This window comes from Peromyscus eremicus, chromosome 2 (genome assembly GCF_949786415.1).
Source record: "Peromyscus eremicus chromosome 2, PerEre_H2_v1, whole genome shotgun sequence".
Taxonomy (NCBI): Eukaryota; Metazoa; Chordata; class Mammalia; order Rodentia; family Cricetidae; genus Peromyscus; species Peromyscus eremicus.
This window is the reverse complement of record NC_081417.1, coordinates 64,836,602-64,859,011: the sequence shown is the minus strand read 5'-3', so window position 1 is coordinate 64,859,011 and position 22,410 is coordinate 64,836,602. Positions and strand designations below refer to the sequence as shown.

Genomic DNA, 22,410 nt, shown 5'->3' with positions numbered 1-22,410 from the left:
GGGGGAGAGGTGGGGGAGAAAAAGGCAGAGACAGAGAGTTTGCCGGTCAGCTAAGCGAGATAACTGCTGAGAGATCCTACTTCAAAACCAAACAAAACCAAACCAATAACCACAAGATGGATGGTAGTGGAAGATACCCAACACACACACACACACACACACACACACACACACACACACACACGGGTGTATGGACAGATGGAAAAAGAGGGATTGTTTAAATATGTTTTGGATTGTTTAACTGAACCCTCAGAAAGCAAAATAAATATATATTAAATAAAGTCTAAAGCTTATGCTGATCTAGGGGATAAAGATAAAAATTCTCAAATATTATTTAGAAATATGTCCAGTGTTGTGATCAACAAATGGCATGAACGATAGGCAGGTTGCCAGAAGACTGTGACAGGATGGAAAGGAACATTCTACACAAAGGAAAAAACAGGAAACAGAACTCTAGAAAACAAGAACAATCTGGGAAGTTAAGTCCGTTGAGTGCCTAGGAAGAAACTCTAATGTCTGAATGCCAGTCTGAAATCACGGAAGTTAGCAGTGTTCATGAATGACTTATTTATATTTCGAAGAAACTGAACAAGATGACTGAAACACTAATCAAACAAACACTAAGAGCTAAATGTCAGGGATGTGGGTATACATCAGAGAAAGATTCTAATAATTCCTGTATTCAGGAATTCAAACTCTGGCAAAACTAATATGTGTAATTACTGGACAGCTAAAATCTGATAAAATGGTATTATGTGTCATCTTAAAAATCAATACAAAATAATTCTTTTGTAGAGGAGCTAGCAAAGTTCTTACATAGGAAATGCTTTTGAAACATGCCTAGAAAGGTAAGTACAGTTTCTTCAGGCAGAAACAAAGGGGGTGATCAAGGAAGTAATTAATATCTGATTTGGAGATCTCTAATGAGATTGGAAGACAGGAAAGAAACATTAAACAAACAATGAATTCTAAATTCCAAAAGAGAGAAAATGAGTAAGGGTCAGCAATTCTGATCCCAAGTACATGTCCAACAGAATTAAAAATGTGTATGAAAAAAGTACACACAGATGTTCAAAGCAACATTATTCCCAACGGCCGAAGAGCTACCTCAAATGTCCATCAACTGAGAGAGAAAAACTTGATAGATGCATTGCATGCAAAATGACTATAACTCAGCCCTCAGAAGAGCATTAAGCTCTGACAGATACTGTAACATGGTCACTCTGAAAAGCCCTGCAAGCAAAAGAAGCCAGTCAAAATAACCACATGTTGTATGATTTTATTTCTGTGAAACGTCTACATGGAATTTAGAGAGAAAGTGGCTGAGGAACCAGAACTTCTTCCTTTTTTTGTCTTATACATCTTCTCATCTCAGTCAAGTTCACCCTGCACCAGGCATACAGTGAATAGTCAATGCCAATTTGTACATTGGTTGTTCATATGAAGCTGTATATAAAACAATGGAAAATCCAAAAGCTTAAACAGGCTATGATAAGCAAGCATGAAGTTTCTTTTAGAAGATATTTTTCTTCAGGCTGTAGATTTTGACAGAATATACTATCGGTGGACATATGCAACTTATTTCAACAGAGAAATTCTCTTTTGTCTAACATTTAAATTAACAATTTAAACCACTGCTTTCCATTAAATGCGGGATGATTATTTTTCTAAAGTAAAAGTGAGACTTCCTAAAATACCCTTTTCCAGCCTGTTACATGTTAAGATGAAGCAAGAGTTTCTATTTGAGGAGAATAATTACTGTTGATAAGAGTAATTTTACTGTAACTATCAAAAACATTAAAGTTACAATCCTCCTGTGAGACATTCCAATTTTAACACTTATTAAGGCATGTTCTCAGGCAATAATACTTTTTAAAAATTGGGATAATACAAAAATAATACAACTGTGAACTGAAAAAAACGATTTCACATTCATTGAAATCAAGTCAATGGATCATTATTCAAAAGTTTATGTTCATCAACAAAAATAAACTTTCATTTCTAAGTTTCTATTTGAGTCTAAAGTCCTAAAATAGGCCCCAAGTTGCACCACAATTCAGCTACTAAGAAAAAGCTAAGTAATGCTTCCCATGACTAAATGGATTAATTCTTTAGCCCAAACACAATTACTGTTCTCCACACTGTTCCATTGAACATCTAAATAAGCATCCCAAAGCTCATTTTATTCAGAGAAAAGATTCAGACCAAAGAATAATCCCAAATGTATGAAGTTTACATTTTGTGTAAAGTTTTTTCTTAAAGGGAAAAATCTATAAGTGGTAATCAGGAAAAGGAATGAGCCATTCCAGCCAGGTGTTGGGGATGACATCTATTGACTCAAAGATATCTTTGTTGAAGGAGTGCCCTGTAGATTCCAGAAGATGTCTTTTTCTCAAAACAATTTTCCTGGCTTAGACCTTAAATCTAGACTTTTCCAAACCTGGCACACATACTAGCATTAAAAACAACTCTTTGAGAAGTACCCTTAACAGAGAAAAAAATGTCTCATCGGAATGTCTTCTTGCTGCAGAATGCCAACCTCAGCATGTCACAAGAGTGCTGCTCTCTAACTCAGTTTCTGAAACTTTATTCTCCAGTATAAACCCAAAAGCCTGCCACAGTTCACACCTGCTCTAAAGAAGAACCACGATGAAGTCAGGTAAAAGAGCACAAGGAAACATGCTGTGCGAGAATAACTATGACCCCAGGGGTCAAATGAAAGAAAACAAAATCTATAATTTACTGATTTCAGATCAGAATTTGCCAAAACTGACATTATCTGACTGTGTGGCAGACTGTCTTCTTAATGTTTGCTGTTACTAAGATGTTTCCCTACAAACCAAGGGACAAGCTCCACTGTGCTGGAGAGACAGAACTTAGATGAGGTGATCTAGATATACGGGGCTGATTCTTCTTCCTTTTAAGACTGGGCATTTAGTTTCCAATCTGCTTTATCTGGAATTGTAAAATTATAATTGTTTTGTCTTGTTCTGTCATATGCGTAATGCCCCATGGGAAACTGCTACTGACAAATTATCCTAACACTGGTTATTAGAATGGGAATTTTTAGTTCTTCATAAAATTTTGCATTTAACTAAGAGATTATCTGCTGTTAGGTGGTCTTCTACAGTTGTGCCTCAAAAGACTCACAATCAATCCAAATGTTTCTAAAAATAAATCAAGCTACTTAGTTTTGCTCTTTTAATGAAAGCTGTACTAATGACAAAGCTTTTTTCTTTTCTTTTTTTTTTGCATTACTGAAAAATGGATGGCTGCAAGAAGATAGGAAATGTATAGGAGTTTTATTTTCTCTTAAGGCAAAAATAAAATGCAAAATTCCTAACTAGTTTTGATTTGTGTTCAAGTTCATTAGCAGGGGTTAAATAGCCTGAACCTCACCTTTAGCAATTACAGGTATAATCGGATTAATTTAAATGGTTATTAACGCCCTTTAGAATTATAATTAGTCAGGGGGACAGCTGATATAGACAGCCTTTGGGGAGGGGTGGGAGTGTTCTCTCAGAATTCAAACTACCTAGAATAGCACCCTACATAATTTCTATCCACCCATTTTGGGAGTAGTTCAGAGCACAGCAGGGAGGGTTAGTAATGGTCCTGAAGAAATACAAAGGGCAAAAAGTTATGATAAGGAAGAGAAAAGAAGGGGAGGGATGAGAGAGAACTTGATTCTCACTGATTTCCATACTTTTTTTTCCTCTTTATTTTGAGACAAGGTGTCACTCCACTGCCCAGGCAAACCTTGAACTCAGGGTGATCCTCCTAGCTCAGACTCCCAAGTACTGACCAGCATCACAGATGTGAGCCACCATGGTCAGCTTCAATATACTTCTACACTGCATTGGTGATTTAAAAAAGAGAGGGGGAGACACAGAGACAGAGAACAAGAGCAAGCACAAGCATGCAAGAAACCTAATGGCTTCTACTATTTACAACAAACAAAAAAAGACCTGCCAGAAATAACTGCTAAAATATTTAGATTAGAAAAACAAACAAAAAAGACATTTAGACTAGAAACTAACTTAGAGCAAGTCAGAAAGACAAATACAAAAGTTCCTTTTCACCTAGGAAAAGATTTCATCAGAGTTCTAACTTGAGGTAGGCACTCTCTTTTTTGTCTTTCCCACAAAGATATAAAACTTAGATAGGATACATGAAGCAGCTCGTTAAGACAGATCTAAACTATCATCAAATTGGTATTAAGTTTACCTGTTTCTCCTTTGGTGTCCCCTGGCCTAGACTTAATGCAGCCTGAGTCTGGCTGTGTGCACTTGGGGAGAAGACGGAGAGAGAATTTCAGGAGCAGGACCCTAGTTCTAGCTTGTTGACCAGGAAAGCCTCTCCTAATGCTCAGAGTGGATGAAATCCCACATTTTTTTTCTCTAGTATTACCCTTTGATGATGGTGGAGGCAATGACATAGTGGCAGTAGGGCCCATGTGTCTATAGGACTGGAGTGAGGAAACCATCCTCTAGTGGAATGCTCTAAGCTGTTCATTTTTTTTTTTTCTCTGACTTCCTGCTACTTAGCATCAAAAATTCTAGCTCAGTGGCTGGAAGATCTAGGCAACCAAAATGTATCAAGGAAATAATCAAAATGGAGCACAGGAAAGTGGCCCCATAAAATTTCTTATGAATTCCTGGGCTCACTGCATCCACTACTCCAAGCTGTGCGCAAGTTCACAGAACTGATGCTAAAACAGTATCTCATGTGCTTGTGAAAATTCGAATACTACCCAGTTGGCAGGCAGACCATGCTTGGCACACATGCATGACAGACCTGAATAAGACTGCAAGGACTATATAAAAGAAACTGCCATAAAGTCCTAAGCCACAGAAGACCAGTTACAAGTTGCTACCTGAACCCAACTACAGATTACCTCCTAAGAGCAAAGTATAAATATCCATTCTACAACCTAGTTACTGTCTCATGATCTAACACAATTTGTTCAGAATATAGTCCAAAATAATTTGACACTTGAAGAATAATTTTTAAAAAACTCAATTATGAAGAAAGACAATCTATGCCGAAATAATGTGTCAGATTTACCTGTCAATTACCTTAAAGGCATTACCATGGAAATGTTTCAACAAAGTAAATACTCAGTGTGAACACAAAGATGACAAAGTTTTCTTTCTTTCCTTTTCGGCAAGTCTGAGGTAGCATAGGCTAACTGAAATGCTGAGCCTGCAAGCATGCACTACCACAACCACATAGAGCTAGAAATGCTCATTAAACAAACAAATGTGAAGAACCAAAGGGAAATTTGTGACACTAAGAGATGCAATCAAATATAATCCTCACTGGATAGGACAATGAAGAACTCAGCAGTGAGCTTGAAGACAGCGACGGAGGAAACGTCCAGTCCTAAGCTAACAGATCTAAAGGAGAAAATAAGGAGACAGGGGCAAAACCTCACGCAGGCCTTAAGGGACAATAACAGAATATGAAAGAAAGGATGGAGAAAATCTAGAAAGCTATAAACTCAAAGTTTAGAATCCTACACTGCAGTTATATTATTTACACCAAACACAACTGGAAAACAAAATTCCTAGTCAGAGCCCACTAGGATGTGCTGCAGCCTTAAGTGTATATTCAGGGAAATGAAGGAAAAGCTAAGACAATTCACTCACTAATACAAACGAATTACCAAAAGAAGTTTCTCAGAGAGAAGAAGTTCTATGAAGCCAGAAGAAAACCAGACATCAGCAATGGGGGAAACAATGGAAACTCACTGGTCCTGCTTTTGACATCATGAAATTGTTTCCATTTGTACAGAGAAAGCAAAGGCTCAAATGGGATATGCACTGCAGATACTCAAAGGACACAGATGCATCTTAAACAGAGGACAACAACGCAACAGGCTTCCTAAAGCCCCTCCTCGCACCCTGTACTCTAGTTAGTTAGGAACACACCTGGAGGCCAGAAGACAACTTGGGAGTCTAGCCTCTCCTTCTACTATGCAGGTCCAGGGACTGAATTTAGGTCATCGGACTAGGCAGCAGGTGCCCTTAGTCACTGTGCCATCCTGCTGGCCTTACTTACAACTTTTAGGAAGGGAAATTAAAAAACAAAAACAAAACAAAACAAAACCCAGATATCCATAGATCTTTAAAAGCCAAACTATCTTGCTTATTTCTTTTCTAAATTCACCCTTCTCCCTAAATGGAAACCAAGACGTAAAGCGGCTTGTAAGGCAATAATAGTGCATGGTACTGTGACCACAACTGAAAAGACATATTCTTGTCCTTTAAATTTCTGCAGTCTAAATTATACAAATCAAACAAAAAAGAAATGAAAGTGATGAATTGAAGACAGGCTGAAAAAAACCTGAGCATTAAAAGAGCCAAATATAATACGTATTTTATAGTATTAAATAACAATATACTTATTTGCACAAAGAAAAACCACCGAGGAAGGCTCACCTTGCCACTGTTTTTGCATCTCTTATTTTAGAATGGCAAGCTATTCCCAACAAAAAATAGACCTAAATATACCTACCTTTTATAAGTCAGAACTTCTTTAAAGTGCCGAGTTGGAAAGAAATTGTTTCATTTTATAAGTTTAGGTTACTGAGAACATGCAAATTCAGATATACACACATATATACATATACACACACGCATACTATATTTATATATATGTATCTGTGTGTATGAATGTATGCACTCCTATGTATATGTGGGTCAGTACCATCCCTCATGTATTAATTAAAATGCAACCCAAGAAATAAATTATTTCATCTTTACTTCATCTTGTTAGTTTTTAAACATTTATTAGTAGCTTATACAAAATTTATCTTCAAATTTGTGAGCATTCTAGCACTATAAATTTTGTTTCCTTTTGGCTAAAACAGACGATCTTCAATAATATTAATACATTGTTAAAATGCAGGCAAACCTGAGTTACTGCCAACTGTCCTTGATGTGTTTGTAACACCCTAAAGATTAAACAGTATAATGTCATAAATCCTATTACAGAATATAATCTCTAAATTACATTCAAGGGGATAAAAATATACAGCGTATTAATGAACTTTACATTTTCGTAACACCCTTTACACTGAAAGTGTGACTCTATCCAGTTACTTTGGATAAAAGTTTATGAAAATCCATCTCTAATAGATATTAAATAAAATATATCCTGTTCAACCTTGGATTCAGTTACTCTGGAAATGATCTGTCTCAGAAGTAGATTAACCTTTTCCATTTCTCCTGCCCCAAATTTCAAGACTTTTAAAATGCCATACACAAAAGGTGGGAAAAAAGAAAACCTCTTGAAACCAAGTCACCTGAAATTCTGACCTAAAATAGTTTAAATTACCTTCAAATGTGAAAAAGGTGAAGCCAAGTGCTTTTAGCACTTTTTAAAGCTCTATTGTAAGCTGGGCATGGTAGCACAAGCCTGTCACCCCAGAACTCAGGAAGTAAAGGCATGAGGCTAGCCTTGGTTACACAGCTGCTTGTCACCAACCTGGGATATCTGACCACCTGCCTCAAAAAAACAAACTTTAGAGTGCATTGAATTTTAATGGCTTTTTAGCACATGAAATTATTAGTCTTATCTAGGGTTGGATTATGAGGAGTTTCACACTGGAGAATCATTAAAGCAGTAGTAGCTGGGGAGTGGAGTTCTCAATATATTTTTATTAAAGATACTGTTATGTATGCCAAAGCTTTAGGAAACAATCATATTACATTATAATAAGTTATAAATCACAATCCAAAAACACAATGTACATTTACAAGTGGATATTGTATTTTCCTTTTTATAAGTTTCCTTTCCTTATGACCTCTCATCTCTCTACTTTGAAGTGTGTTTGTTGAAGAAACTGGATTTTGCCCTATATTGATGGATTCTGATGACTGCTTCCTTTATGCTCCCATCATCCCATAACACATAACATTTTGAAAAACAAAAAATCACAGCTATAATACAAGAGTAGTGCAATAAAAAGTCAAGTCATACAACCACTGTATAGGTAAAGAAAAAGAACAAAAAAGCAAGAGATCAAATGGGGTTTCAAATTGCAAAACTACCAGAGGTTTGGGGAGCTATAACAAGAGTGAAGTCAACATACTCGGAATTGTTTAAATGTCTGGGGTCTGAAGCAAAACCTCTTGGATTCAAATCCTGATCATCCAACTTGCTGGGCACATTAACTCTTCAGTTACTAATGAAAATAGGTAACAGTACCCATATGTTGGACAAAATACAGTGTCTGCTATAAGTATTACCATTCTTATCTGGGAAGCTGACACAAGTTACTGTTAGTTTGGACCTCATAAAATTACTACTTTCATAGGTCAGTACTTTAAAATTTGGGCATGTTTCTATGGTTCAAATTAATTAAATAATAGCAAAAAGCAAGTTGTTAAGAATGTACATGGCAGTCAAGAACTAAGGCTACAGCTGTCTGGGAGGACAGAGCAATTTGCCACCACATCTGATGACCCGAGTTAGAGCCACAGGAGACACATGGTAAAGAGATAGATAACCCCCACAAGTTGGCCTCTGACCTCCACAGGTGCACCTTGGTACTCAAATGCCCACAAACACACAAACGTACTTGCAAAACAAACAAATGTAACTTTAAATAGCTAGAACTAACCTAGGAATACATTCACACAGTAGCTCCAAAACATAACTGGAAGTAAATGATTTCTGTAGCGGGTTTAAAACAAATCATACACTTTAAATAATAAAATGCACACTCCAGTAACCTCTAAGACAACCAACCAATACTTGACACTGGATTGATTCTGAAAGTTAAAGGAGTCTTTTATATTCAAATAGAAGTCATCTTCCTCTGACTCACAAAATGAAGGCTATCACAACTTTCAAAGACACATATTGAGCCACACAGTGTTGGCGCAAACCTTTAATCCCACACTTGGGAGGCAGAGGCAGGCAGATTTCTGTGAGTTCAAGGCCAGCCTGGTCTACAAAGCAAGTTCCAGGTCATGTGAACATTTACAAATTTAATGCTGGCTTATTAATTTAAATATAAAATCTGCTAACTTTTTAGTTAACACAATTTTGTTGACTAAATACAAAGAATGTAATTACGTTTTCATATTTATTTTGATTTTATTAATATACTCTTATTTTTCTAAATATTCACAGAAGGCTAAGTTTCTCTAATTTAACAATGTATTTACAATCTACCTTAGAATCTATAACCTCCCATAACTCAGAAATGAGTTATGAAATCTCAAAACACAGACAGCACAACTTCAGGACAGCCTGATTTTTCTCAAGGCTGTCTATGTACATCTTTAAAAATTACTTAAAAAAAAAAAAGGCTGGGCGGTGGTGGCGCACGCCTTTAAGCCCAGCACTCGGGAGGCAGAGCCAGACGGATCTCTGTGAGTTCGAGGCCAGCCTGGGCTACCAAGTGAGTCCCAGGAAAGGCGCAAAGCTACACAGAGAAACCCTGTCTCAAAAAAACAAAAAAACAAAAAAAAATTACTAAAAAAAAAAAAAAAACAACAAAAAACCTGTGTTCTTTAGAAGAGATGTAAAGATAGAAGACGTATAAAAACTTAAGCAAAACTGTTAATACTAGGTAAGCCTATGTCTGTATGGACGAAAATGGAGACACTGCTTACGACTGCACTCGTATAACTGCCCTCAAGTCCACTCACTTCCTGTCACCACTGTCAGTCTTCCTAGCAGATGATGCTTAAACGAAGAAGAATAAACAAGGACACTCTTCTGGTGAGGGTTTCCCAATCAATCAACAGTTTTATATTTACCCATCCACTCCTTTAAATTAACATAATTTACCTATCATGATGTGAAATGTACAATTCAACAAGTTGTAAGTTGTATAGCCATGACCATTCATTCTAAAGCACCCCCTGAATACTCCCCCTCAACCTAGTCACTCTCCATTCTCCTTTCCTGCTAGTCTCTAGCAACCACAAATCTGTTCTTTGTATGTATGCATGGAGTTCCCTATTTGAGACATTTTGCATAAATGAAATCATAGAATATAATCCTTGTGAGTCTGATTTCTTTCACTTGGAATATTAACTAGGTTCATTTATATTATAGCATACATCCGTATTTCATTTTTTTTATAGCTGAACAATATTCTACTGCAAGGATCTACACATTTTGTTTATCCTTTTATTAATTAATGGCCTGTGGGTTATTTCTAAGTCTTAGCTATTATGATTAACATCACCACACAAGTTCTTCACCCCCCCTTGAATTTATGTAACAATGTTTCAAAATTAAAGCAAATCACAGAAAGACTAGCAGAAGTCTAGGAAGATCTTAAAGTTAAATTAAGCAATAACACAATTTTCATATAATACATATTGAATGTCTCAAACACGTGAGAAAAAGTCTCTGATTTGAATTTTTTTTTCAGATTTTGTAATATATATTTTATCTTGAAGATAGAACCCAAGTCTTAAAAAAAATTCACTTCTGTTAAATACATTCATGTATTTTATGCACACACTTTGAAAACAATCTTATGAAATCTATGGTATACATGCATTTGAACTGTGAAGTCTAGAATTTTCTATAGTGGTAACCTGTTGTATTAAGGTTTCAGACTTGGATATTGGGGAATTCCCAGGTTAGAGATCCTTAAGACCTGCAGCATCTTCAATTGCTATGACCTCTGCTCTGAGTTCCTCACTACATTAAGGTCATTTGGACAGGGGAAAAGAAAATTTCCAACTACCCTCTGCAAACCATGTATAAGCATGAAGGACAAGGCAACAATCAAAAGTGCTGAAACATAGGACACAATTTCTTCTTCCTTTTTTCATATGGGATCTCACTAGAGTGCCCAGATTAGCCTCAAACTCATGATCCTCTTGCCTCAGCCTCCCAAGAAGTATTCTAAATTTCTGACATTTATCTTCTTTTTTAAGAAAGGAAAGACCTTTGCATCTATGTAACTTAAGTATTTAAATCTGAATTAACTTGTTATAACCACAAATCTGTAAGGGAAGAACAAAACTATATGTATTCTCTTCTCAAGCACTAGGGAAATTCTAAGATTTCCAATCCAAGTAAAGAATCAATCCCCAATACTCATATTTTGCAAATAAAGACCAAAATCATCCAACATGTCCAAATTAACCTGATGAGATTAAACAGCCCTACTATATATTTGAAAGCAAAAACTAACTTAAAAATTAATTCATTTTTTTGATTAGTGATTAAAACTAATTTGGTGTAAAAAAAAAAAAAAAAAAAGCAAATCTCAAATATCTACCTGAGAAACTGAATTTGATTTTTCTAGATATGTGGCCAAAACCCCTAAATGTTACAACTTAAACAAAAGCCTGCAATTTGCCTATTATCTACTTTGACTAAGAACAATAAATGTTAATAAAATACTATTATTCCTCTATTAAATGGCATCACAAAATATTCTACAAAAAATGCAGAATTAAAACAACTCTCACAAGTATGTTCAATTTTATGCTTTAATATATCACTTAAAAATAAATTCAAAAAATAAGAACAAAAATTTAAAGACCTTAAGACCACTGCTCAAGACTGGCATAGTTTATGCCAATTTTGGAACAATACATATTGTTTTACAACATGCACCAAATATATTAAAACCCACTAACAGTACCCATCTTAGCTAACATCAGAATGTTTTATATCTATGCTTTTCAACCACAACTTTCCACACCAGGCAGAAAAATTAACAATGAAAAATGTCTACTTTTTTTTTATGATGTTTATGAGAAAATTCTATATTTTAAGATCTTTCAGTTCCTAAAAGAAAGTTAGTTTTAAAATAAAGAAATCAATATCCTGCAAATATTTTTATTATAGTTTTACAAATACATGCTTAAATACCAAATCTAGTATTACCCTTGTAGGATATCAAATATATTCAGGGCCTAATTTTTAAATTCAAATTCAATAAATATTTATTGCGTAGTCTAGTACAGGCCTAACACTATGCTAAATACTGCGGGTTTAAATAAACAAAACAAACAAACAAACAAAAACCAATATTTTGGCTTTCCCTATCCTCCTTCTTCCTTGTCAGTGTGGCCAACCCAAATAATCATTTGATAAAGGATGCCAGCAGGGAAAAAGTACTCTCATTTACTATACACTCGACTTAAATTTATACTCATGGCCTCCAAACTCAGAATTCACATAAATACCAACTATGAAAAGGAATTTACAAGAATCTGTTTTTCTGTAGGGCACTCATCACTGAGGGGTAAAATTTTTCTCATATGCATCATGAAGGCAGATCCTTTTTCCATGTTGTTGGCAAAACTGTCAATCATCTTGATGAGCAGCAAATAAATGAATGCCCAATGATGGGATTCTGTATTATCCTTAAAAAAGAAATCCATCAACTAAACATCAACAGGTAAATGTTTATACTCGACATCCATCAATTTCAACTATCCATGCAAAGAGACAGGTGAGCTGGACTGGTAAACCTCGAAATTAGAGAGGTATTAATCGTCTGCTTCCAGCCAATATAAACAGATGTTATTTTTAAACAGGCAAAATCATCTCTTCCAATGAAATTTATTTGCAGCAGATAATGTTCTGTTACATTTTTAATCAAGCAGATGAAGTTACATTTAAATTGAAAATCTGCTTCACTCAACTAATCAGGCAAGTAAAATTCAGAGATGATTGAACGGTATTACACAGCACACGACTGTGGCAGGTAAATTGGGAAATTTACCTGTCACACCACACAGCTTATTGTTCAGTCACTGCATCTGCAACTCAGAAGCAAAGCACTAAGACAAAAAGGGAAAGGCATGTTAAACAGACTTATAAATCAATCATATTTTATGAAAACATTATTAACGCTGCCAGCAAAAAATAAACAAATATATATAGAACAAATATATATAAAGAAAAGGGGGGAAAAATCCACACCACCTCTCGGAAACACAATGAGGACTTACAAAGGTTGTATTCACCTGCTCTGTGTAAATGGTATGCCTGGTTATTTTGAAGATCATGATACAACTGAGACTGAGAAAAGCAGTAAATGTCATATATGCCAAGAGCAAAGACACAATGACTACCTAACACCAGGAATACAGCAGACACAAAGCAAACGTGAATGTAACCTTTCCATGAGAACAAAATAAACTAACACACTCGGATTTACAAGACGAAATGACCATTACTCATCATTACAGATCATTAATTTCACATACAGAACACATCTAAAACTTGCTACTTCATCATATTTATAAAATAGCTATCCCTTGTAGTTTCCTAAGTAGGTGAATGGATGGTAACTTAACATTTCTAAAATGCCTTCAAAAGCTATTTTCACAAACATAAACAACGGATATTTTTTATTTCATTGCTTAGTTTCTATAAGCTCACATGCTTGAGGCCACACTTGAACTTCATGGCCTTGTTGGTAACACTAATGATGAATAATTCCAACACTGCTGTATCTTTTACATTTCAATTATGCTAAACAGGCATTGTGCCTTTCTGTCTCCCCTTTCTGCTGCCTCTTTCCTAGCTCAATTCTGCTTTACATTCTTTTTTTCTTTTATTATCTTTCTTTACTTTTTTGGGGTGGCATGGCATGGGGACGCCTATAAGTAAATAAATAAATAAGTGAGTGAATAAAAGAGTGAATGAAGTAAACCACTGGAATTTGGTGTAAATTATAAACAAAAAATCTATTATATAGTTCTTAATATGGATTGAAAATAGCTTGATCTTCCCATTAAGAATGGCCAATCAACACCCTGTCAATGGGTTAATTAATGAAGCTAGGTAGAAAGTGTGCATTCATCAGAACAGTGTCTTGCCTATCAAAGCATCATTTCAGCAAATGACTGCTCAGGGTTCTGTCTTGGTTCCCTTTGTGTCACCATAACAAAATACCTCATACTGGGTACTCTCTAAAGACATTTATATCTGATCGTTCTGGGGGCTGGGAAGGCCCAGGTAAGGAGCCGCATCACACATCTGGTGAAGGTCTTCTCAGTGGATCCTAACAGGACAGAACAAACAAGCACTTCACACAGTGACCTCACAGTAGAGGCCTCAGCCTTATCGCCTTGTGAAATCTCAATCATCTATCAAAGGCCTCACTTCAAAATCCGATAACATGATTTTTGAAATTATTTTAGGGAATTAAAATTCTAATGCATGAACTTTTAGGGAACACATTTACACCATAACAAGCTACAACAATTTTAGCTTTAGAGAATACTTGAAAAAGTACACTTCTCAGATGCCCTAATCCAGGCTTCTCTATTGCTTCCATCCTAATTAGTACAGCATGTTTGTAAACATTAACAAACCAATACCGAAACCTTATTTATTATTAACCAAAGTTCATCTTTATTCAGATGGCTTTAGTTGTTACTCAGGGTTTCTGTTTTCTTTTTCCTGACCTAGGGTCACATACACAAGCATATTCAGCTGTCACAGTTCTTTAATGTTCCTCTGGGTTGTAAAGCTACCTAAAACTGTGAAGACCTATCAACTTGAGGAATTAATGTTACCTAGGGATTATAGATAATGTTCCACAATTGGCGTCTATTTGATGTTTTTCTCATGGTGGGAATAGTACAGGTTGGGGGAGGAAGACGTAAGTGGTATCATTCTATCAACACTGCTTCTTGCTGTTACTAGTCTCCATAACACCCTTATTGTGTTCTAACTTAACCTCACCTTCCCAAAAACCACGTTTATGCTTGCTATGGTTATACTTTAAATGGCTATTTTAGTTTGTTTCTTTGGTTGGTTGGTTTTGCATATGTATGTGTGCGGTTTAGTGTATGTGCATGTGTATATGTATGCAGACACCATAGGTTGACTTCAGGTGTTTTCCTCAATAACTCTCCACTTTATTTACCAAGTGAGGCAGGGTTTCTTGCTGACCCCCAAACTCAATGATTTAGCTAGTCTAGATAACCAGCTTGCTCCAGGGATTCTGGATCCATCTACTAAGTGGTGGGATTACAGAGAGCTGCCATGCCTCCCTGGTTTTTAAATGGGTGCTGAGGATTCCAGCTGTGTCCTCATGCTGGTATAGCAAGCACTTTATCTACTAAGCCACCCCCTCTAGTCCTCCTTTGTTTTTATTGAGACAGGGTCCTACTATATAGTTCAAAGCTGGCCTTGAATTTGGGTCCTTCCTGCTTCAGCCTCCAGAGTGATGAGATTACAAGTATATCTCTCCATGCCTGCCATATTTCTGTTCTTCTAAACTTCAAGCATTTTAAATAATACACTGCTAAACTTCATTGTTTAAGGCAACAGTTTTAACAGCTGGTCTCTTTAAGTGTGACTGAAAGGAGGAAAAAAGAACCAAGGAACATCACTGCATTGTTCCCCATACTGCACAAAGCGGAGTCTTTTGAAGCAGTTATTCTAAGTCTGTAGCTATTTTTGACCCAGCTATTCAAAGTTAATACAAAATAAAGGGTTCAAGACTTTGGCTGACTACTAAACTTCTGCAGGAGCTTTGAAAAATACTGTTGTTAGCCTTTAATCCCAGCACATGGGAGGCAGAGGCAGGCAGATCTCTGTGAGTTCGAAGCCAGCCTGGTCTACAGAGCGAGCTCCAGGATAGCTAGGGCTACACAGAGAAACCCTGTCTTGAAAAACCAAAAATAAATAAAGACAACTGTTGTTTAAGCCCCAATTTAATCAGAATTCTTAAGGTAAGATTTGGGTAATAATAGGGTTGTTTTTTTTTTTAATCTTTTTTTAAGTTTGTAGGTTATCCTCATATGGACAGCATGAGGAACCACAGGTCTACCACCTCAACTCTATACTGACTGCTACAGTGCAGGCTGATCTGTCTTTCTAGTTACATAACTCACAACTATGATATATTGTCTGAGGTTTCCATTTCTTGTTCAGTTCTTCCCTAAACTTTTCAGGCTTAAATGACCCCTAATATACCTTAAATCACAGGACATTTAAACACTGGAAGGTTAAGAATTACTCAAAAGCTAACAACACTGAGTAACATTTATAAATACTATCAATGATAATATATATTATCCATTAATATAAGTATATAATATATATTATCCAATTATCCAAGTTGAAGAAAACAAAGGACTGGACAATGATAGAATGTACTTGAAAACCTAGGCTCATTTTTTAACTAAAGGAACAATTTATGTGGTAAATGACCTCTCAGGTTAACTTAATAAAAATATGTTTAACCCATAGAGCCAAAGAAATACTTGTGTCTGATTGTTGGGGATGCAGATCAGTTGCAAGTACCACAGAAGAAGAGAAAGGGAGAGAGAGGATCATCAGAGAGGGATAGGAAGGGGGCCACTTCATCTGAATCACACAAAATTGACATGTACAACTTCAAATGGCACATACTGTGTTTATTTACTATATTCTCTTTTTTTTTTTTTTTTTTTTTTGGAGACAGTTTCTCTGTGTAACTTTGCGCCTTTCCTGGAACTCACTCTGTAGCCCAGGCTGGCCTTGAACTCACAGAGATCCACCTGCCTCTGACTCCGGAGTGCTGGGCTTAAAGGCGTGCGCCACCACCGCCCAGCTATTTACTAAATTCTTAAAATGCCCAATTTTGATTAGGTGAACATTTTATAAAATTAATGCTGGCTTATTAATTTAACACAAAATCTGCTAACTTTTTAGTCAACATTAACTTTGTTAACTAAATATATGGAATGTATTTACATTTTCATAAAAATTTACCTTGATTTTATTAATATATTCTTATTTTTTCTAAATATTCACAGAAGAGTAAGTTTCTTCAATTTAACAATGTATTTGCAATCTACCTTAGAATCTGTAATCTCCTTATTAGAAATGAGTGCTGAAATCTCAAAACACAGATAGCACAATTTCAGGATAGCCTGATTTTCCTCAAGACTGTCTTACGCACATCCTTAAAAATTACTAAAAGAAAACTGTGTTCTTTAAAAGAGATGTAAAGATAGAGGATGTATAAAAAGTAAGCAAAAATAATGCTGTTCAATTCCATTCTTTGCATTTCCAATAAAAAACAGAAAACAGGCTTTATGAAAACTACTTTAAATTTTTTAATTTTAAATACTAGTACCTGAAGGAAACTGTCAGAAAGGATGAGTGGTCTGTAAGGGAGACACTTCTATACAGTGCAAGGCATAAAATAGTCAGGTGGGGGATGGAGACACAGGCCACAGATGAGTGAAAAGCCCTTTTAAGCAAGGATGAGCAGAGAAGCAGCTGTTAGGAGCCATGGGAAATGAAAGCAGAGCTTCCAGAACAGAAAAATAAATCAAAGTCCTTAACAGGAGTTATAATTCCAAGTGAGAGATGCCTTCTACATGTTTTTCACATCTAAGGAAAGAAGATAACAACATTAAAGATAGAGGGCATTTATAAATTCACAGGGTAAAATGATAAAACCAGGCTAGTTTAAGTACCCTGACTATCCAGTAATCCACAGGGTCAGATATTATTCAGGTTGTTGTATTAACTTTCATAAAGGGGTACACCCACTCTTAGAAAAGTTTAGCATTTTCTGTGTCAAAAAAAAAAATCAAAATATACAACACAGCTACTGTACTCCTGGACACTTAACACTACATCAATGAAGACTTAAAGTCACAAAAATCTATACAAGAATGTTTACAGCAACTTTATTTGTAAAAGGCAAACACTGAAAACAATCTAGCTGTCCTTCAATAATTTGATTGAACTGTATGCATGCATATTAGAGTGTATAACTCAGCAATAGAAAGGAATGAACTAGTAATACACACATACAACTTGAATGAATTTCCAAAGAATGCAAAAGGCCAATCCTAAAAGGTCTCATACGGTATGATTTTATTTACATATGATTCAAAGTTATAGAAATGCAGATTAATGGTTGGTTACAAGAGGTCACACACAAAGAAAGTCGAGTCAACATTATGGTCCCTGATGGTAACAGAACTGTCTCAAATCTTGACTGTATCAAGATTATAAGCCAGTGAAAACCAAATAATCAAAAGAATTTACAAATATATACTCCATCTAATCCTAATTTTTTAAAATGCTTTTAAAATGGAATAGAAGGAAACTTCTACAATTCAATAAAAAGTATTCTACAAAAACTTACAGCTGATACTGTACACAATGATGAAAGACTCAATGTAGTTATTAAAAATCAGGAATGAGACAAGGATGTTCACTGTCACCCATCTAACACTATTCTGCAAATTTTTAAAAAATTTTTTTTTTTTGCTTTTCAAGATAGGATTTCTCTGTTTAACAGCCCTGGCTGTCCTGGAACTAGATCTGTACACCAGACTGGCCTCAAATTCACAGAGATTCGCCTTCCAAGTGCTGGGATTAAAGGTGTACACCACCACTGCCTAGCTCTAACACTATTCTGAAGTCTCTATAGGGCAGGGCAAAAAGGCAAGAAAAACAGAAAACTCACCTGTACCGCAAATAGTCAAATAGTCTATTTATTTATAGCTGACAAGTTCAATAACTCAAACCCAAAAGAACCAACTAAAGATTTTCTCCAACTAATGAGTGATTTTAGCAAAGATACAGGAACAAAGATTCATAAACAAACAAACGAACAAACAAAAACAATTGCAGTTACAACACTGAAACTGAAAATGTGAAACTACCATCACAACAGTATCAGAAACTATAAAATAAAACTTTCAGGTATAAATTTGATGATAGAATTTAGATTCTTACATGAAAAACAATGCTGAGAAATTAAAGTATGGAGATATACTGATGTTCAAAAGCTGAAATACTAAATATTTTTACCAAGTCAATTCTTTTAAGATTTTATTTTAATTTTGTGTGTGTGTTTGTGTATCTTTGTATGCACAAGAGTACAAATGGTCTCAGAGGCCAGAAGAGGATGCTGGAGCCCCTGGGGCTGGAGTTACAGATGGTTGTGTGCCGAGAGAACTGAACTCAGGTCCTCTATACAAGCAACAAGTGCTTTTAACCACTGAGCAATCTCTCCATCCTAGAACATTTCAATTTTTAACTGGCAAATTTTTGGCACAATTTTTAAGAATCCCCAAAACAGTTTTTGGGAAGAAACTGACTACTTTAAAATTTTACATAGAAATGCTAAAACAATTTTAGCACAAAAATTTGCAAACAATTGAAGTTGGAAGACTAACTCATTTCATTTGAATACTTATGATAAAGCTACAGAATTAAGATAGGTAAATTGGTGAATAAAAAACAACATTCCAATAATAGACTCTCATATATGCAGTGATTTGTTGTTGCTGTTAGGATTGAACCTAGGGACTTAAACATGGACTGTATAGTCTGGTACATACCTATAATTCTAGCACACAAGAGGCAAGGCAGAGAAGATCACAAGTTTTAGGCCAGAGTGAGCTACATAGTTAGTGAGTTCAAGAGCAGCTTGAGCTACATATCAAACTTTGCCTCAAACACCAAGAGCTAGGGATGTAGCTCCACAGTAGAATGCTTGTCTACCAAGTCCAAGTTCAACTGCCAGCACTGTAAATATGAAATAGAAAAGAGAAAATGCCTGGCTTTTCACATCGGTGCTGAGATTCCACACTCAAGTCCTCATGCTTGCATACATGTACTTAACTGAGCTCTCTCTTCAGTCTTTTCCATTAAAAACTACCCTGAAGAAAGCAATTGTTCCAAATAAAGGAGGTTGTGGAGAGGCAAGAGACAGCACTTACAAAAAGAGGCATAAGGAGACTTCTGGAAGGTTTTTATGGTACTAGAAATCAGTTGAGCCCAAGGCTTCAGCACTGCCAGGAAAGGACTCTAACACTAAGCTGTATGCTTAGCCTTTTCTGCAGATTTTGGTTATGCTCACTATGCTTTAATGTAATGACCTTCTAAGAATATAGGTATCTACAAATTTACCAAATTACCTACATTTGTACAGTGTGCCAACTATACCTTAAGTTGTTGATAACTGTCGATGTACTAATAGCTAGCCACTCATATATTTTATTTAGATTTTTATTCAGAAAGAGCCAGCTTCTGAAGTTATCTCTACAACTTTCCAAAGTGCCTAAACATGCTCATTAACAGAATATTAAAATATGAAAGAAGAGATACTTGGATTTCTTTCATGTTGTGGGCTCAATGTCCATCTGCTGTAACTGAAGAACCATTCACTATCTGCCATAACAATGTCTTGAAGGGTCATGGTCAACACTGTTGGTTCTTAGAGATCCGAAGACAGCCATGACCTGACCTCCAAATATGCCATAAACTGCAGCTCTCATCAGGAACAGAGAACTCAATTGAATGTACACTGGCATGTGACTGGACTGAAATGTTCTAGCTAGGAAACCAGAGTACTGCCCTTGAAGCTATGACTTCCAATCAATTTGTAGCAGTATCTCACTGTGAGATTTGTTAAAATACACATGCCAGGGCTTCATCTGTATAGATGGTGTAATGCTTATCTTTCACGTTGATTGATACATTAAAAAACAAGTAGGTTATTAGTGAGACACACTTTTGGGTGTGTCTGTGAAGCTGTTCCCAGAGAGAATTAACTGGGGAAAGAATGACTTCAAATGTAAGCACCACCAAACCCTGGGCTAGGGTCCTACACTGAGGAAAAGGGGGAAAGGGAAAAATCCAGCAAAGCACTGGTATTTGCATCAGTTTCCTGATCCTCCAGATAGGAGCAAGCAGCCTCACACTTCTACAGCTGTGCTTCCCACACCATAATGGACTGTACCCTCCAACAGTACGCTGGAATCAATCCTTCACCCCTTAAGTTGCTTCACATCCAGCAATTGGTCACAACAAAGACAAAAATTACTAACACATTGTAATTTATCAGGACTGATGCAGAAGCTGGAAACATTTGTAAAGGTGACATAAAATCAGATTGGTGGAGGTTTTGGCCAGAGAATGTTTTAATGCTGTCTAGATGAAGCATTTTTTAAGCGTAATTTCTATAGGTTGCAACAGGATTATCCAAGTGGGACATATGGCATTAGTAAGGCTCAGAGTAGTAGCAGAGTTTGCATACCACACTGCCCAGGCCTAGGACAAAGACTCCCACTGGCCTTCGAGATGCAGATCAGTATGCTCTAAGCTGAGTAAGTAGCAGTTTCTTCAAGCACATGGTTACTCACTGCATTCTCGGGCTTCACTCCATTTTGTACTTGCCAGACAGCCCCTACTGATTGATTATTTTCTTGGTATATTTCTGGTTACACTAAAATTCTCTCTTCTACTGTCTAAGGAGACTTTACAGTAGATGGTTCTACAAAGATTCTATAGACTAAAGATGTCCCAGGTTATTGTAGCTTCAAAAGGAAATAGCAAGCTACATGAGCAGGAAGGCAAGGATTTCTGCAAGACTTGTACAGCTGTCCAAACAAAACTTCCACTGTCACTGGGTTGTAGCACCAGCATCAACTGTGCAGCCCATTTCTACCCTACAAATACACCGGGCATTTTTCCATCACTGAGACAAAATACCTGACAAACGATTTAAAGGAGGAAAGATTTAGTTTGGTGCATATTTATAGAGGTTTCATTCTGTCCATGGCCACTTGGATCTGTTGGGTTTAGACTATGGTAAGACCAGACCCCACAGCAGAGTACATATGATGTAGCAAATCAGATGGAGGGAGGTGGCAGAAACAAGATATGCCCTTCAAAACCATGCTCTTAGTGGCCTGTTTCCTGCAACTAAGTCCACCATCAAAATTTTCCACTGCTTCCCAATAATGTTATCAATGTATTAATCCATCAATAGATTCAGAGGCCTCCTCATCCAATCAATTCTGAAAAGCCTATCAGCTGCCAACCAAGCCTTTAACACAGGAGCCTTTAGGGGACATTTAATATCCAAAGCATTAACACAGACCATACGGCTCTCAGAAAGCCCCTCCTGGTAACTGTTAGTACAAAATAGCATTTTGAAATATTTAAAGTAACACTATCAGCTCTTCTATTACCAAACTGTTTTCTAATTGCTTGATAAATAAACGCTTTAAATGCTATATATGTCAAGTGATCATATAAAATGTTTAAATAGTCTAGAGATAGATTAAAATATTTTTCATAGCCAGTAGCACTGAGTCACTGCAGGTGAATCCTGAATTTAGACTTTATCCTAACTTTTATTAAAATTCTGTTCCTCTGGACATAATGGCAATTGAAAATCTGTTTCAAAAAGATTATACCAATCAAGGAGAAAGAGAAAAATATACCTGTTAAAGTAGGAATAAATGTGAACAGCATGCAAATTGCCTTTAATCTCTAAACTTTATTTCTGGCTGTTCCCCCAACAGCCAATGATTTAATACCTTGTGTGGTTTTGTGCCACTAGGCAAAGTAACTTAATTCTTTTAATTCCTAGAATTGGCTGCTGTTCCAAGACTAGAGAGATTGTATTGGAAATGACTATGGCAGACAATAATG

At 36.1% G+C, this 22,410-nt stretch overlaps 1 protein-coding gene across 3 annotated transcripts in view; it reads right to left on the bottom strand.

Annotated features, from left to right (window-relative positions):
• Window positions 1–22,410, bottom strand: part of Zcchc7 (zinc finger CCHC-type containing 7) — a 190,816-nt gene that overhangs the window by 132,969 nt on the left and 35,437 nt on the right. The window lies entirely within an intron of this gene.